Source organism: Natrix helvetica, assembly GCF_964273705.1.
Source record: "Natrix helvetica genome assembly, chromosome: 8".
Lineage (NCBI taxonomy): Eukaryota > Metazoa > Chordata > Lepidosauria > Squamata > Natricidae > Natrix > Natrix helvetica.
Window position 1 is genome coordinate 11089268 of NC_138559.1, and position 18574 is coordinate 11107841.

The following is an 18574-nucleotide window of genomic DNA, read 5'->3' on the forward strand; positions in this document are numbered from 1 at the left end:
CCAACATGACAGTCACTCTCTGCCAAAGTTCCTGCACCTTCAATTCCCCCTATCGTTCAATCTCCGTTAGTAAGAATTCAGTCCAGTATTGCTTACCCACTATACCTTCCACAATTAATAGAAGCCACCATGGGTTGGTCAAAGAAACATATTTCTTTCTTTGGGAAAGTGACTACATCAGTGGATAAGGGAAACACTGTGGACATAGTTTTACTAGACTTCAGTATGACATGTGACAAAGTAGGCAACAGCCCACCTTTTGGAAATATTGAACACTGTGAGATTATCAGTATCACCACCAGATTGCAACTGACTGACCAATCACACTTAGCAGGTAGTTCTCAATGGAAGTATATCTCTATGGCAGGAGGTATGCAATGGGGAAGCCCAAATTCTGACTTAGGCCTTGTACTCTTCACCAGCTTCATAAGTCATTTAGATGAATGAATAGAAGGGGAACTCATCAAATTTACAGGCAGTGCCAAGCTGAGGGGAACAGCCAACACTTTGGAAGATAAGATGAAGATTCAGAACGACCATGACAGATTTGAACATTGGGCCTTATCTAGCAAAATTCAGTGGTCAGAAAGGTAAAGTTTTATACAGAGGCAAGAAAAGCAAAATGCACAGATACATACTGGTGAAATCCTGGTGTCCTTGTAGAACCTCTACTAAAGTTTTAGCCAGCAGTGTGCTGCAGCTGCCAAAAAGGCTAATGTGCTCCTAGGTTGCATAAACAGGTGGGATAATTTCAATAAATGATAATACTGCAGTGGGGAAACCACACATGGAATATTACATCTAATTATGGTCACCATGATGCAAAATAAAAAGATGAGATGAGAACAACAAAGATAATAAGGAGTCTGGAGGCTAAACTATATGATGAAAGAAGAGGGAACTCCACATGTCCTGTGTAACAAAGGGGAAGATTAGGGGTTATATGATAGCAGTCTTCCAGTCCTTGAGGGGCTGTCACAGAGAAGTGGCAGTCAATTTATTCTTCCAAGCAGCTGAAGGCTGGACAAGAAGTAACAAGTGGAAGGTCATTAAAAAGAGATTCAATCTAGAACTAAGGAGAAATTTTCTGACAGTGAGAACGATTAATCAGTGGAACAATTTGCTTCTGGAAGTTGTGGGGGCTCCATTATTGGAGGTTTCCAAGAACAGATTGGACAGCCATTTGTCTCCAATGATATAGGATCTCCTTCCCTGCACAGAAATTGGACTAGAAGGTCTCTTCCAACCCAATCTTTTTATGTTCTAGGATTGCTCTTGGTTATTTGCACCTGATAATAGGTGCATGATTATATTATGGGAACTGCATATTATGGATAGTGCTGATATGGTCATGGTTCCAAAGACTTTAATCTGGCCCTTCTTTCTTTAATGCTTACTTTCCAAAAAAAATTAAGACTTTAATCCTAGTGCAACAATGCTATAAGTGTGTTTGGAATGGCTGCTGCCAGTAATGGAATATTGTGGTTGGCAAAGAACCATTTCTTCTCAAGTATAGTAAACATCATCCTCTTGTCACAAATGACAGGTTAAACCATGTCCTTTCTTTTCTATTGGTGTTGTGACTCAGAAGGACTTTCAGCCTCCAAAGTCTGTGCCCACACAAATATTTACAGTTTTCCTTGCCTTGTAAAGAAGTTTCCTTCAACTGATGAGTGAGGTGAAAAGAATACTTACTTCCTGGAGAAAATACTTCTCTAAGGTTCCCTGTCTAACCTTTAAAAAAAAAGATTAGGTTGCAAAAAGGAAGAAGAAGAATCGAAGCATGCATTGAATCATTTACAAATCTACCAACGTCTATATTAGATTTTCTAATTGATATTTAACATTTATTTTATTTTGATATCTTTTTCAAGGGCCAGTGTTATATAAATTGAGATGTTGGATGGGATTCAGGATAGCCATGTTTAAGTCTCTGCTTACCATGCATATCTCACTGGATGACTTTGGATGTTCCTTTTCTTAGTGCAGACTTATTCCCAAGACTGGTGCTGTGAGGATAAAATGAGAAGTGATCTCATGTACTATTTGAGCTCCAGGGAGGAAATTTGGGAGATTAAAACAAGAGAATATAATAGATTCTTGAAGATAGCTCTTATGCAACAATTTTCTTAGTGTGCAATGATGTGTTTTCTGTTAATGTTTCTTCTTTTTGACCAAGATCATATAATTTGATTGAGTTTATAATAGCTCCTAGATTATGGCAATATATAAAAATAGATCAGCAAATATAACACAAAAATCACAGGTAAACAGGTAAAAAGAAAAAATATATATTTGTTCTCAAATATCTAAAAAAAAAGATTAGAGTAAATATGGCATTCTGCACAAATTATAGGACAGTACTTGGCACGGAAATAAAATCAGATTGATCCAACAATACCATCTTGAAATAAACCAAATCAGAATGATCAGATTATTTAATAAAGAATAGAAATAATAATTATTGACAAACATCTGCATAGAGAGGATAATATAGAATAACATGTTCCATCGATTTTAATTATTTCTCTAACACATGGACACTGTTTTTGAAGGGGATTTTTGGTATTCTCCTTCAGTAATTGCTGTGGGGGGGGGGGGATTGAATTGTGCTAGAGAAAATGTCCTACTGAATTTTGGGATATTGTATCACTAAGACATTTGACTGGTTGGAGAAAGTGTGCAGAGTAGTTCAAGAAGGGATTCCTGAGAATTTATCATTTATCAAACACAAATAACCAAGAGCATTTGTTGTGTTCAAAGCACAGAAGAATTTATGATTGATACCTGTAATAAAGGAATCACAAGAAGTTCACTTTCTAATATAATTGAAAAGAACAAACAGATCATTGAGATGTACTATAGATTCTTGTTCTAAAGAATGGCATGCATGATACTATATAGAAATGCAAATAATAATAATAATAATAATAATAATAATAATAATAATAATAATAATAATAATAATAATAATAATAATAATAATAATAATAATATTTAATGCTTCTAGACCGCCCCCTCTCCCAAAAGGGGCTCGGGGCGGTGTACAGTTCATACAAAATATAACAAGATACAGTAAAATTAAATATGTACAGTTGACAGTTGACTTGGAGGAGGTTAAAATGCAGTTAAAAGAACTGTACAAAGCAATATATTATAAGTTAAACCCTTAAAAACAGATACAGTGAATTAAAAAATCCCTAAAATAACCAGATATAATACATTTGCCAGGAGGGACAGTTGAATTATGCCAGGCCTGCTAATCGGAACAGGTGGGTCTTCAGTTTTTGCCGGAAGGTCAGAAGTGGTTCTAATGTCGGGGGGGAGGTCATTCCAGAGGGTTGGGCCCATCACAGAGAAGGCCCTACTCCTCGGTGTCGCCCGCTGGCATTGCATAGTGGACGGCACCAGGAGAAGTCCCTCCCTGTGTGAGCGAATTGGCTGCAGGGATGTATGTGGGAGGATGCGATCCCGCAAGTAACTAGGTCCCGTGCCATGGAGCGCTTTAAAGATGGTAGTCAGCACCTTGAAATGCACCCGGAAAACCACAGGCAGCCAGTGCAGCTCGCGCAGGAGCGGTGTTACGTGGGAGTACCTCGTACTCCCCATCACAGCCCGCGCGGCTGCGTTCTGAACTAACTGCAGTCTCCGGACGCGTCCCAAGGGCAGCCCCATGTAGAGAGCGTTGCAGTAATCCAGGCGGGACGTCACCAGCGCATGAGTGACCGTGCGTAGGGCATCCCGGTCCAGTAGGGGGCGCAATTGGTGCACCAGGCGAACCTGGTGGAACGCCCCCCTTGCCACGGCTGCCACATGGTCATCCATTGACAGCCGGGCATCAAGGAGGACGCCCAAATTGCGCGCCCGTTCCACAGGGGGCAATTGTTCGCCCCCTATGGCCAGCGATGGGGTCAGCTGGCTGAACCGAGGTGCCGGTAGCCACAGCCACTCAGTCTTGGAGGGGTTGAGTTTAAGTCTGTTGTCCCCCATCCAGACCCCGACGGCCTCCAAACACCAGGACATCACTTCGACAGCCTCGTTGGGGTGGTTTGGAGTTGAAATATACAGCTGAGTATCATCAGCGTAGAAATGATACTCAACCCCAAAACCACGGATGATCTCACCCAGCGGCTTCACATATGTGTTGAACAGGAGAGGCGAGAGGACCGACCCCTGTGGCACTCCACAAGTGAGTGGCCTCGGGGTCGACCTCTGTCCCCCTGTCAACACACATTGCCTCCGGTCGGAGAGGTAGGAGCCGAACCACCGCAAAACGGTACCTCCGACTCCTATCCCCTCCAACCGGCGCAATAGGATACCATGGTCGATGGTATCAAAAGCCGCCGAGAGGTCTAATAGGACCAGGATAGAGGAACAACCCCTATCTCTGGCCCTCCAGAGATCATCAATCAACGCGACCAAGGCTGTCTCTGTGCTGTGCCCAGGTGTCGTGGAAACTGCTGCGCCACCACATTCTCAACAACCTTCGCTAGAAACGGAAGGTTGGAGACTGGACGATAATTAGCTAGCTCCATTGGGTCGAGCGAAGGCCTCTTAAGTAAGGGCCTCACCACCGCCTCTTTCAAGGCGGTTGGTAAGGATCCCTCACCCAATGAGGCATTCACCAGGCCCAGAAGCCAGCCTCGGGTCACCTCCCAAGATGCCAGTACCAACCAGGAGGGACACGGGTCCATTAAACATGTGGTGGGTCAATAAGAGTGGCGCAAGAGATAACTTTGACTTAGACAAGAACTGCTACATCAGCAAAATGGGCTGAAGGGTTCTTGAAGTTGCAAATTTGGCAATAAATCCCTATGCAGTTTGTAGAAGAGATGGTACTATCCCTAAGACTTCCAAATTCTGCTAAATTAAAATCTAGATATGTTGGCGACACTGCTTAGGGCTTCTGGGAAATACCCAGTTGATTAGAATTATCTGGAAGTCTAAGGGACTATTAGTAAAGAAAAGACAAAATATTCTGAAAGAAAAATTAGTATGCATAGAATATATATACCTATACATATATTCACCTACTTAAATAAAATGCATGTAGAAAACTTTTTTTTTGACTAAGCTAGTGAATTACTGAACAAAAGTTGCTATATAAAATTTCTTTTCATAATGGAGGTAAAAGAAAAAAAATAAATGGTGATTTTAGGAGACGAAGGAGCATAACCCAGAATGTAGAAGAAGAGATGTAGAAAAAAAACTAAAAACTTTTTAAAGAAAAATTTGAAAATGATACATTTAGGGAGTGTGTTAGACAAAAGTGTTAGAAACTAATTTTTCATGTGTTGATTTGATGAACAGCTAAAATCATTTGTCCAGAATATTGGCTTATGGAGTGGTTAATTATCAATCAGTCAAGAAACTTCTTATAATCATTGACATAAGAAGTCGTTGAAACTTCTTATAGTCAATTCATAAAAAGGAGAAGGACAAGTTCCAGTTCTAGGAAAGACAATTTTGCTAAAATTATCTTTAAATAAATGAAAAATAAATGTGTAGTCAAAACACAGCATATTTTAAAAGTAATAAAGCAAATGTGGCCACATTCAGAGAAAGGAAAACAGAGATCAGACAATAATAATTTAGACAGAATTAATCTAAGTAATTTGGAAATGAATAACAATCATAGGGAAAAAGTATGTGATGATAGAGAATTTTCCTAGTCTACTGACCTGTTACTCTAAAACGGAACCACATTTTCACTTCAAGAAAGCTCATTGAGTAACTCATTTTTAAGATGACTGAAAGAGAAAGCATTTCTTCCTTTTTTCTATTATTAGAGAAGAATTTATAAATTTTAGAACAGATTCAGCATCAAACTGAGATAAGAAAAGCATTAAAAGCAGACTATATTTGCAGAAGTGTGCATACATTGTAATACTGGTTTATCATTTATCCTCCCTTAAAAACAGAAAGGTTAAATTCAGCATAAGATGTGGCTTGAGCTACTTTTATAGCTCTTCCCCCAACAGCTTTACAATTTTAATTAGTTTGGTCTCGTTGCAGGAGAAGAGATCTGGTGATGGTAAGGGCAGAAATTCTGAAAGAAAAGAAGCTGGTCACCAAAGAGAGTTTCAAAGGCTCAAATAACTCATTGTTTCTAAATGAAGAGAAGGTTGTTTTGCCTTTGTCCTCTTGGAATGAAGCTGCTGTTTCTACTGTGGCTTCTCTTTCTCCCAAAATTGCCTAAAGGTGTAAACAAAAGGAGAGTTCCCTAAGGGAAAACAAATGTTTTTGAGTTCTCTACAAAGGGAGAAATCTATTATGGCATAGAGGGTTTTTTCCCCTGTAGTGAAATCAGGGGTTCCTTAGGTCAATGCATTGACATGGATTCAGTCTATCCCAAAATAACATCATTTTTCAGATGCTACTAGTCAGTTCATTGAGCTCCCTGACTGGCAACCAGCACTAAATGCGAGCAATATTGAAAAAATGCCAGATTGCTGAAAAAGTGCTCTTACTCACAGAATACTATGAAAACCAACTCTTGACATTTAAGACCCCATGCCCAAGAGGCCCTAAATTTAGCTGTATTAACATGTGAGCCAGGGACAGCACTGATATGAGCATTTAATCCTCTTCCTTTTGGCTTTTGCTTTGAAGGATGCCTTGAAAGAAGCTTTCCAGATGTCATTGTTGGAGTGACAAGCACTAAGCCAGTTGGAAAACTGCCCTCCCGTCATATTGTTACAAGTTAGAATTTGGGCAAATCCTTTAGCAAACACCTTTACATATAAGGGCGTGAATGAAGCTGAAGAACATGCTTCTCACAGTCAACAGGAGAAGAGCTCAGGTTGGCTTAGAAGCAGAAGGAGATTTCCTGTCCGCCAGCCCATCCAGGCTCCAAAATGATCCAAGTTCTCTTGGTAACTATATGCTTAGCGGTTTTTCCATATCAAGGTAAGATGTTTTCTTTGGTTTCCTTGTTCAGATTCTTACTGCTAAAAGTCTGTGGCACCCAACAAGTCTCTATGGTTTTCCTTTTGATACTTAACCAAAATTTGCTCCACTTCAATTTCGACAGACTGAGCAAAAGAGTTCTTGCTCTCAAAGATCACATTTGTTGTAAAGTTATGTAGATGGTTTTCTGGTATTTGTTACATTTTGTCAAGATAATAGATCCTGAGAAAGAAAAGTCCTAATATCCTCAGAAGAAAAGCATGTTCAATTTGAAGAAAAGATTTTCCAATAATGTGAGTAAAAGAATTAGAAGATTGAAGAGGACAAAGAGACAGAGTTTGTGACGAGAAAAGTTCAGGAAGCAAAATGTTAATAATGTAGTATGGTTTACTGAATTGTGTGAATCAGACTATTGTAATTCAAAGTTTTTGTGTTATCCTTATCACTCAGTGCACAAACTTGCACATTCAGTGAGATTTATTTATTTATTTTTCTGATTATTCATGTTCCAAAATCTTTCTTTTGCACCTGCCCAAATCAATGCCTCTAGATAGTCTCCCAGCTGTCAATCATCATTCAGCAAATTGCATACCCGGTGGACACCTCGATTTGTGTGGTCTCTTCCACTAGAAAAAGATTCCATTCTTCATTGATAATTGAGTAACAAACTGAGTTGTGAATGTGAGAATGGTTGAATAACTTCCCAATGTAATAAAAACCTTTCTTCTTCTTTCCCCCCTCCTTATGAAGGAAGCTCTATCATCCTGGAATCTGGGAATGTTAATGATTATGAAGTAGTGTATCCACAAAAAGTCACTGCATTGCCCAAAAGAGGAGTTCACAATGCTGAGCCAGAGGTAAGAAAAGGATCTCAGCAAATTACTTCTTGCCAGTCAACATAATTTTGGATATTCCTATGCTGCCGTCTAATTATTACCAGGATTTTTTAATAGGCTACTATAGCTAATAAAGTGTTGGGAAGCACCCAGCCGTATAGGGAAGAGGGATCGAGCAGGGACTTAGCCTTGAATCATTTCATAGCTGCAACAGATCTCCCTTTTCTCTCTCCCTCCAATAAATCTTATCTATCTGTTCTGAAGAGAAGGGGAAATTGTGTTTCTAAGTGAAGATGGTATAGTAGTTATAGCTCAAGGTTAAGACTAAGAACCAGATTCAAGACCATCACTGGTCCCAGCCTACCTTCTTTCACCAAGATGTTCAATTTGAGAATGTGATTTTGAACTTACGCAGGAACAATTAACTTAAATTATGATTTTATAGTGCCCTTCAATCACTAGATGAAATACTCTAAATCTAATAAATAATTTGGCTACAGGTCTCCATTTGACAGAGGTGTGGAGTTGTTAAGAGGGTACACATTTTATTTGCCTATTTTTAAAAAATAAACTCTGAACTCTTTGCATTTCAGACCAAGTATGAAGATACAATGCAATATGAATTCAAACTGAATGGAGAGCCAGTGGTCCTTCACCTAGAAAGAAATAAGTATGTTAACTCAGAAGTTCTCTTAACTTTACTAGAACTGTATGGAAAATGTATATTCTCAGACATAATCTTGGAGAAATAATAATTGTATTGCTTTGTTTGGGAAACTAAAACTAAATTAAATTTTATACTATAGGACAGTGGTGGCTGCGAACCCCCAGGAGCCCACCCCTGGTTGGAAGGAACCTTAAATGCCTTCTAGTCCAACCCCCTCCTCAAACAGGAGACGATACCATTCCATAGCTGTCCAATCATTCCTTGAAAGCCTCCAGTGACGGAACTCCCACAATTTCTCAATCAATTAATTGTTCTCATTGTCAGGAAATTTCTCTTAATTCTAGGTTGGATTTCTCACATGTAAATAAACTACTAACACTGCTAAAAGAAAGTGTATCATTTTCATTACCCCGAAAACATCACCATTGAAATTAGTATGGCTGTCACTGTACTGTAAACATTGGAAGTCCCTGAAGTCCTAGTGCAATGTAATATTAGTATTAAGACCGAGATACATAGCTGGTGCATTGAGAGTGACTGCCTGGCTTTGATTTTACAATGTATTTTACTTTTGAGCATTCTATATCGAAAAGATTTTATTTTGCTTCTGGATGACTGAGAATCTCCATAGACCATGCTATATGTGCCTCTAAATGTATATTGCCTTTATTATTAAGTACAGGCTATAAAGAAATTCCCCTATATATGGGCATTTCTGTGTCAATTTATCTTGTACTGCTGGAGAGATTTCATACTAAATTCTAACGTGTGCTTTAGAAATTCTAGTGCCCCCATTTGCTTTGTTTAAAAGGCTATCCAGATTTCAAGAGCAGCATCTGAATGATCACGTTTTGGCATGGAAGCCAAGCAGGGCTACAAGTGGAAGACTAGCAAGGAACATGTAGACTGGAAAAAGAGAAGGCAATGCCAGAAGGCATAGTTGTGACACTAGGAGTGGAAAGTGACTCCATATATTGGCTTAAAACGTCAAGGCACATGCTTCTGTATGAAGCGTCAAGGCATCCATTTCTTTGAGGTTGCTTCATTTTACTCTTAAGTTAATAGAGCTATGTGGCTCTCCTTAATAGACCAAGTAGTTTCATCAAATTGTTGCATAGACCAAAAGAATAAAAAGAAGAGGAAATACAAAATGTTTGCTCCTGGTCAATCATACCATCTCTGAGCATTGATGAAGAGAATTGCACAACTTCCTTGGTGCAAATCTATTTCCTTTGGCGAATCTAGTATGTTCAGCGCTCCTCTTAAATAGGTGTCCTCTTCAGATTGAAACTCCTGTTCCTTTCCTTTGATACCAAACAATATAAGCTTAAAATACAGTAGTTGTAGACATACTATAAAGTTATCTCCGTCCTACTTAATTCCTGACATAGATATTCACTTTTTTCATTCTTTCCAGAGGACTTTTTTCAAAAGATTACACCGAGACTCATTATTCCCCTGATGGCAGAGAAATTACAACAAGCCCTCCGGTTGAGGTAATATCCAGAGTGTCTTACTTTTTAGGAAATAAATTGAGAGGAATATTTGAGCACTAATATTCCAAATACGTAAGTACGAGACCAGGCTACTTAAACAAGAAGTGTACATCTATAAAGTACCTTATACCGAAATATTCATATAAGGATGTATGGATTGTTAAACCCAGTTTGTTTTATTCATTGAATTAGTAGGGCAAGATTTCAATCAACCAGTTCTTTCCTACTGGTTAAAAGCAAACATTCTGGGGAGTGAGTTTCACAAATAGATTGATCATGAGAACATCAGGTTCATAAGATCTACATTTTGATTTTTAAAGCAGATTACTGTGATAAATTCAGAATCATTTGTTTATAATACTAAAAATGAAAGGAATTCACTTTGATCCTTACTACAGGTGTAGTAAGTTATAATACTCTCTATGGTGCAGCACTAGAAGGTCACCAGCAGTTTTTCATTCAGTTGTTGTTTCCTGAGAAGTCTCAAGTACTATAATCTCATCAAGGCCCCTTTGACCAGTGCTTCATTAGGTCCTTGGCTTCTTCCCCCCAAATTGATATAAAAGTGCATCCTCTGTCTCCAAAAATAATCTACTTCTGGGTTAGCATCTTGAAAGTTCATACAAATTGTTCCTACTGAGTGTGTAACAGAAATCTCCTGACTTTAATGTCTACATGGACCCTGCTTCCAGATGAGGCTAGGAATTACATCTCTGTGTAAATTTCTGAAAGCTTTCATTATGCAGGCTCAAGGGAATAACAATTAATTGTTATCATTAGTTAATGTGGAATTTTTAATACATTATGGTACGCTTTCAGAATGTAGGACAATCATCAAGTCTGAAAGTTTGTTCAGCAAATCCTTGGTTCATCACCAGAGTTGATCTCCAAGAAGACAAGGTTGATGGAGAAAAAGGCTTGTAATTTCAACAACACATTTTCTATTTGTGTGTTGCAAATAGAACAGAAGTTTTAGCATTTTACCAAGATGGGGCTCTCCCTGCAGTGTGACTTGTTTTTATGGAGAGTTGTGTTTAGCCTATGTTCATTTTGGAACAATCAATATTAAACAGGTCTTCTGTCCCCCTGAATCAAAATGTTCTGAATAATTGCTTTCTTAATATTTCATTGATGTGGTGAAATAAATTGGAAATGCACTTCTGCTCATCAAATCACACTACAAACAAGCTTTAATCAATGTAGTCCTCTTGCCTCCATACAGGATCACTGCTATTATCATGGACGCATCCAGAATGAAGCTGACTCAACTGCAGTCATCAGTGCATGCAATGGCTTGAAGTAAGATAGTCTCTTATCTTTTATTTTATTTATTTTGTTAAGAATAAAATGCTCCTCTTGGAGATGTCATAATTAAGTTGAAGGACATCAGTTATTCTTGCAAATTAGTTGGGTGTGATCCAAGACTTCTGCAGAATTTAGAAAGACTTTGGTTGAATACCAAGAACAGCTGCTGCCAGCCAATAGAGACACTAGGGAGCTAAATCAGGTCTGTCTAAAGAAGCTCCCGAGCCCATTTCCCATTTGTATATAGGAGTTGATGTTACAGGTAGAGAAGATAAGTAAGGTTCAGATTGCATACCTTGCTAGAATGTCTACAGGAAGAGACAAGCAGACTTTTCAGTTCTACCCAGAAACACTTCCTTGAGTCACTCTGCACACGTTCTCCAATCAGCTATATATCTTAGCCACATAAAGACCCCACAATTCAAAATCATTAGTCAGATTCAATGTTGTCCCAACAGCTGTTATTGAAGGAAGGCACAAAAAGATCCCCTTTGTACAGAGACTATGTCCATACAGTGGAGGAATAAATGAAATGATGGAACATAAGATAATCACAACAGAGTAATAAAGGAAGAACAGAATGATAGAATAGTAGAATTGGAAGGGACCGTAGAGGTCTTCTAGTCCAACCTCCTGCTCAAGTACAAGATCTATATCATTCTGGAGAAATGGCTGTCAATCTCTCTTTAAAAACCAGTGGTGATGGAGCACCCACATTGTCTGAAGGTAAACTTTTCTATTGGTTAATTGTTCCAACTGTCAGGAAATTTCCCCTTCCATCTATTGTTTCTTGTCCTGCCTTCAGATACTTTGGAGAATAGATTGTCCTCCTCTTATCCCCAATATTCTCTTCTATTAGTTCTCCATCTGTGACCACCCTTTTATATATTGTTTTACAGAGGACATTTCAAGCATCAAGGGGAGATGTACCTTATTGAACCCTTGAAGCTTTCCGACAGTGAAGCCCATGCAGTCTACAAATCTGAACATATAGAAAAGGAGGATGAGACCCCCAAAATCTGTGGGGTAACTCATACCTGGGAATCAGATGAACCCGTCAAAATGAACCCTCAGTTAGTTCTTACTCCTGAAGTAAGTCTTATATTAAACTCTCATGTATATAATATGGTTAGAGAACAGGGATTCATTCTCTAATCATTTTAAAATTACATCAAAAGAAAGATATAAATATTTAACCACTTAGAGTAAATTCAGTGGGTCAGAATGTCTGATTGCCACCCCTTATCTTGTCATTGATGCATAATGTGCTATCATTGCAGGCAAGGTCTAATTGGTTACATAGCAGGACCACATCGCCATGTTTCTCATATGATTGGTTGAAATCCTTTGTTTGAGAAAGGAAAGGAAAAGTGAAAAACTCATTAGAGTATCATTTTGACAGGCTGAAAAATAGGTCAAAGAAAACCATTCCTTCACATTTGTTTTTATTCCTATTAAATTCTGTTCAGAACTAGGTATTCATATATAAATTTATCTTTAAGTGTTGGCATCATAAATACCAAAAACAAATCAATTGGAAACAAGTGTCACACCATATTAATACAAAGAAAGTGATTTGTGTCGTGACAAACTTTTTTTAAAGGTGATAACTTTTGTTATTGCTTCACAATCCATTGCATACTGTAATTTTTCCTCAAAAATTTATCAACACATTCGCTAAGTCAGAGTTGCCCAATCTTTCCAGCTTTGCGGACTGGCAGGGGGAGAAAGGGGATGGTTCTATGTGAGCAATGGGGGTCATGTACATGCACCCACTTGGACAAATGGAGCATGTCCATCCATGCTTTCTTGCTGGCCATGCAAGTGGAGATGGACATGCTCATGCCAATTCTCGCCCACAACTTCCAAGGCCTGGTAGTGGGCCATGGCCCAAAGGTTGGAGACCCTCACTCTAAGTGCTAAAATTTAAACAACCTGTCTCCCTATAAATGTCTTCTTCAAAGAGCCAATTTTTCTGAAAAGCCAAATATTTTGACCAGGGAGTATAACAAGCAGTTTTCTGATTATCTGATGATGACCAAGATTCTTGTTGGCTGCTGGGAGCAACATGTCTGAACTGCCTTTTGCTTATTGGTTTTTGTTTTTTTAGCAAGACAGATACTTGCAAGCCCCCAAATACGTTGAGTTTTTCATAGTTGTGGACTACAAAATGGTAAGTATCCTGGATATCATTCCAATTTTTATTCTGCATTCATTTCTGCCTTTTTTATGTGGGCATTTTCAATGACATTAATAAACATCCTAACCAGATTTCTCTTAACATGTGCTTCATCATAAATTTTGATATTTCTTTTTGTAATTGGACCCAACCAATATTTACAAAGTTAGGAGACATTTGTAAATATACTCTAATGCACATTTGTTCTTCCTGGATTCCATCTAAATTTATTTTTATCCCACATTGGTTTAACAGTTATATAGGTTTCTTTGAAACATTCCTGCACAATTTATATATCCAAGTTTACAACACATGAAGAATAAGATGTCTAGTAGAGAATGCTTAGTATGTTACACTTCTCTAAACATGGAAATATGGTATCCAATTTAAGAAAGCATCTCAGTAGGCTGACCAAAATTTTCTCCAACCAGGAATAGAGCCCATGTATTCTGCTGAAAAGTTAATAATTTGGATATATTAATGGCACAAATGTAGATTAAAAAATCAGCACAAAAGAATTATTTGGACTACTTGGATAAAAATTAATATTTTGTCTAAATCAGCAAATTCAATGATCCTTTCACTGATATGTTCTTTGTCTTCCTCCCTCTCTCTCTTCTTCCTATAATTATGATCTCATTTTAACTTTTTTGTCTTTTTTGTAGTATACAAAATACAAGAGCGATTTAACTGCTATAAGAACAAGACTATATGAAATTGCCAACGTTATGAATACGGTAAGAAGACATGGCAAAAATTATTTCACTTGTTGGATTTAAACTTCTCTCAGGCCCATCCCAGATTTTCACTGAGTTCACATAACACACTTAATCAGGTAAAGAGAACTAGAAGATGAGTTAATTAGGTTCCTCTCTTTAGTCCTCTTCCTCTTCTGTTCCTGATTATAGAGCATAATCAACTGATTCTTTTTATCCTTTGATAATTATTATATTATCCTTATTATTATAAACTTTTATTCATTACACATGAAACTTAGTAAACTGAACATTCAAAAACGCATCACAAATACCATTGACTGGCACTGATGGTTGATATGGGTTGCTGCCAGCGTCCTAGGTATCAACCAAGTACCTTCTTAAAATATATGATGTTCTTAGTAGCGCGGGTTTTTGCAGTTCCACTGGTGTTATTGCAAGCAGCTGCCATTTCTTTATGTGTTTTGTAAAGTTCTTGGACACAGTACCAAGTGCTCTGATGACAATGGGTATCACTGTTACATGTTACATGTGACATGTTACATATCAACCAAGTATCTTCTTAAATTTATGTTGTTCCAAGTTGTTGTTGTTATATTATTATTATGTGGTTAATCTTTGGTGAGATTCACAGCCTTTGGAGCTGGTTGGTAGCCTAACAGCTCGAGTCCTAACCAAGGACCTAGGAACTCTTAAGGTAATGTCGGAGGATATAAGTTGTTCCAAGTGGGGTGGTTTTTTGTAGAGTCAGAATGTTCAAGTCAGGTAAATTTAGAATTTTCAAATAGCGAGGTAGCCCTTTAGGTATTGCTCCAAGGTCTCCAATTACAATTGGGACAACACATTATTTCTTTTTCCACAGTCGCTCAACTTCAATTTGCAAGTCCCGGTATTTTGTGAATTTTTCTTGCTGTTTATCTTCAACAACAACAACAACTATTATTATTATTATTATTATTATTATTATTATTATTATTATTATTATTATTTCCCCAATATATAGGGGAAAGGCTCCACAATTCAACCTTGAGTTCCAGAGATTTCTCTTCTATTGATGCCTAGATCTTTTCCCCCTTCACCTGCCCATAGAAGCCAATATCAGTTGCTTTTTAATCTTGAAAGGTTTCTCAAGGTTTACTTGTATTTGAGTTTCTGATTGTTGCCATGTTCATCTGACAGATGTTCAAACATTTGAAAATTTATGTTGCACTGGTTGGCACAGAAATTTGGTCCAACGGAGATAAGATTAACGTGCAGTCAGCGGCGCGTGTCACTTTGGACTTATTTGGAACATGGAGAGAAACAGATTTGCTGCTGCGCAAAGGGAACGATAATGCTCAGTTAATCACGTACGTCTCATTGTGGGGAAAGGGGGAGGGTTGTCTGGGAGTGGAGTATTATGGGAAGATTAGTGCTTGTACAGCTTTTCCACTCTATGCTGTGTACTTTAAACCATATGTGAACTATATCTCTGGGTCAAAGTCAACTACTTTTTTTTTAAGATGAGAGCTGGTTTGGTTCCCACTCTGCATCAATTAAATGAATGCTTAGCAATATACATACACACGCACGCACGCACGCACACACACACACACACACACACACGTGTGTTACAACCCTTGGTATGCCCTAATATGGGAGGGAGCTCACTACTCCCCCTTTCTGTCCTTCGGCTCATAACAGAGGACCATCCAGGCAGAAAACCATTTATTTTTTATTTTTAATGTTGCCTTTTTATATTTGTGTTGTATTTGTGCTTCTGTCAATTCCGTCATGGTTATTCGTTCACTGGACATATCTTTAACTGTGTCTGGTACTTTAGGGAGTTCAGATTGTTCCAAATAATGTTGTACTTTATTTTCCAGAATGTTCTCCTTATCATACAGTTTCTCATAATACTATTTTAATGGTTTTTTTCTTCTCATTCTGATAATGAAGAAAATCTCTCCATCTTTCTTATAGGGACATTGACTTTGATGGACCAACTGTAGGATTAGGTTACATGGGCACCTTCTGCCAGTCGATGGATTCCACAGCAATTGTTCAGGTTAGTAGAAAGGATACCTGTTATCTATTTGTAAACAAGTGAAAACTTATATATGGGCATAACTTCTTTACAAATAAAGCATCTTCTTATTTCTGATCCAAGTCATTTTCATCCATCTTTATTTGCAGATTTGACATCTCCAGGTCCTGCCTCAGTTGATGGCATTTTGGCACAATGCATTCTAGACACGTAGATTGAGCTTTTTGTATGCCATGAGCTATATATCAGAAGGCGACAATACATTATAATGTTTCTGGAATAGTCTAACTGTGCTCTGATTGGCAAATGAGCAGGTCACATCGGATTACAACATTCCCAAATAATGATTCTGAACAATATTCTTAGCAATCCTAATGACAAACATGAATCACCCTTCTTTTTCCAAGAAATTTAGGATCTAGATTGCATAAGATTGAATTAATGTGCATTGAGAAAATGAGGGAATACTAAATCTACTTAAAAAGAAAAAAAACTCCAATATTTTAAGACTCTACAAGAAAACTATATTAGTTAAGGTGATGCTATGAATTTATTGAGAAACAAAAAAGCTTCCTTTTTTGTTCACATAGAAAGAATGGAGAGACATGGCAATAAAAAAAACTTATACCACAAAACTCATAAAGTTTTGTTTCTTAAGAAGCAGAATTCAAGCAATATGAGGTAATCCTAAACTTGTTTGCTCAATAAGGTCATTTTTATTCAGAAAGAACAACTCATTTGTACTGTTCAGGGATTCAGCCTTTAATATTCTGAAAATACTAACTCACACAAAAAACCGCTGAATATTTTTGAACTGAAGTTGCCTGTCAGTTTAAATAACTAAATAAATGCAGAGAGCAAATGGATGCATAGGTTTTCATCTTCTCCTGAGCTGTAGCTTCCGGGCTTTGAAGTTTACTTCTGGATGTATTTGTATATGTTCTGGAGTCTTGGAGGGCATACATACATTCAGAAGAGCAAGCTAGAGGAATTCTGAGATGATATCCTCAACTCAAAATTTCCACTTAATCACCATTTTTACACACTTAGTGTTAATAATAATTAGATTCACTTTCAGTTTCTTGGCAGACTAACAATAAAGAAAGTATTCTCTTTTTTTTTTAGGATTATACCAAAGAAATAAGTTTGATGGCAAGTACAATGGCCCATGAACTGGGTCATAATCTGGGCATTAATCATGACACAAAGGCCTGTAATTGCTCTGCTGACAAATGCATTATGTCTCCGACCATAAGGTAAGATTAAGGAACACTTTTAATGCCTTTCCGATTAAGTTATTTTGAAATTCTTGAAATTAATTGTGAAATTAAATATACTAAGGACTTACAAAAATGAAATAGTCAGGGAGTTATTAAAAAAGGAGGGTTTGGGTCATTTGTGTGTCACATTTGTAATTAAAATGTGTTTTATTTAAAAAGGTAGAACTGCTCTCAACAATTGAGTAGCTATCATTCAGTAGCTTCCTCCAAAACACAAGTGTTTAACGAAACAGAATAGGAAGCATAGCCCAAGAAACAAAATATCTGTGATGGATAACAGAGGAAAGCAGGTTAGACTTTAAAGACTTTCCAAAATAGGAAGCAGAATTGGTGGGGGGATGAGATTATTCTGAACCATGCAACAGCAGGAAGGAAAGGATGAATTACTGTCCTTGGGGTTTTCCTGCCTCACCCCTTGTAATATAGAAGATATCTCTGCCATATATTGCATTCTTCTGAAATCAACAGGGAGCAACATAGAGGTAGTCATTGACTTACAATCATTTGTTTAGCAACCATGCAAAGTTACAATGGCAGTGAAAACAGTGACTTATGACTGGTCGTCACAGTTGAAACCATTGCAGCCTCCCTTCAGTCACAGAATCAAAATTTGGGCAGTTGGTGACACCAGTGTGCATTTATGGTGGTTGGAGCATCCTGCATTCATGTAATCATCATTTGTGACTTTCCTAGCTGTCTTCCCCTATGCAAAGCCAATGGAGCAAGCTGGAGTCCCTTAATGATTGTGTGATTCATTTAACAAAGTGGCAAAACTGGTTATAAAACTGAGCATGACTCACATAACAACTGGCTTGCTTGGCAATGTAAATTCTGTGGTAGCAAGTCAAGAACTAGCAATATTTTGTTCCAGGTGCATGTTGAGCCTTTGCTTCATCAAGAGGGAAAAAGAAAAGGAAAAAGGAAGCCAAACAAATTGAAGGAAACTTCTCAGCAATTGTCTATTGCAAACCTCCCCATAATCTTTGCCTAAGAGTTTTGTGGAGCCTCAGTGAGCATGTCCCCTATTGATCACTTTCTGGTTTCTTCTGCTAAAGCCCCAGGACTTCATTGTCTCATATTTCATGCAATGGCAATGAGGTCGGGAAGTATGGAGAATGCTATGTAGCCTTTCCTGTACTTACTGAAAGATTTCTGGGCAT

At 37.9% G+C, this 18574-nt stretch overlaps 1 pseudogene across 1 annotated transcript in view; it reads left to right on the forward strand.

Annotated features, from left to right (window-relative positions):
* The first annotated feature begins 129 nt into the window (after positions 1-129).
* The window catches only part of LOC309395999 (zinc metalloproteinase-disintegrin-like MTP9), a 28048-nt pseudogene continuing 9603 nt past the window's right edge, over positions 130-18574 (forward strand). Inside the window, exons 1-12 of the transcript in view lie at positions 130-370; positions 6728-6909; positions 7660-7766; positions 8339-8415; positions 9830-9908; positions 11131-11207; positions 12113-12305; positions 13324-13386; positions 14058-14129; positions 15288-15457; positions 16071-16155; positions 17260-17390. The product of the transcript in view is annotated as a zinc metalloproteinase-disintegrin-like MTP9 (transcript). The remainder of the gene's footprint in view (positions 371-6727; positions 6910-7659; positions 7767-8338; positions 8416-9829; positions 9909-11130; positions 11208-12112; positions 12306-13323; positions 13387-14057; positions 14130-15287; positions 15458-16070; positions 16156-17259; positions 17391-18574) is intronic.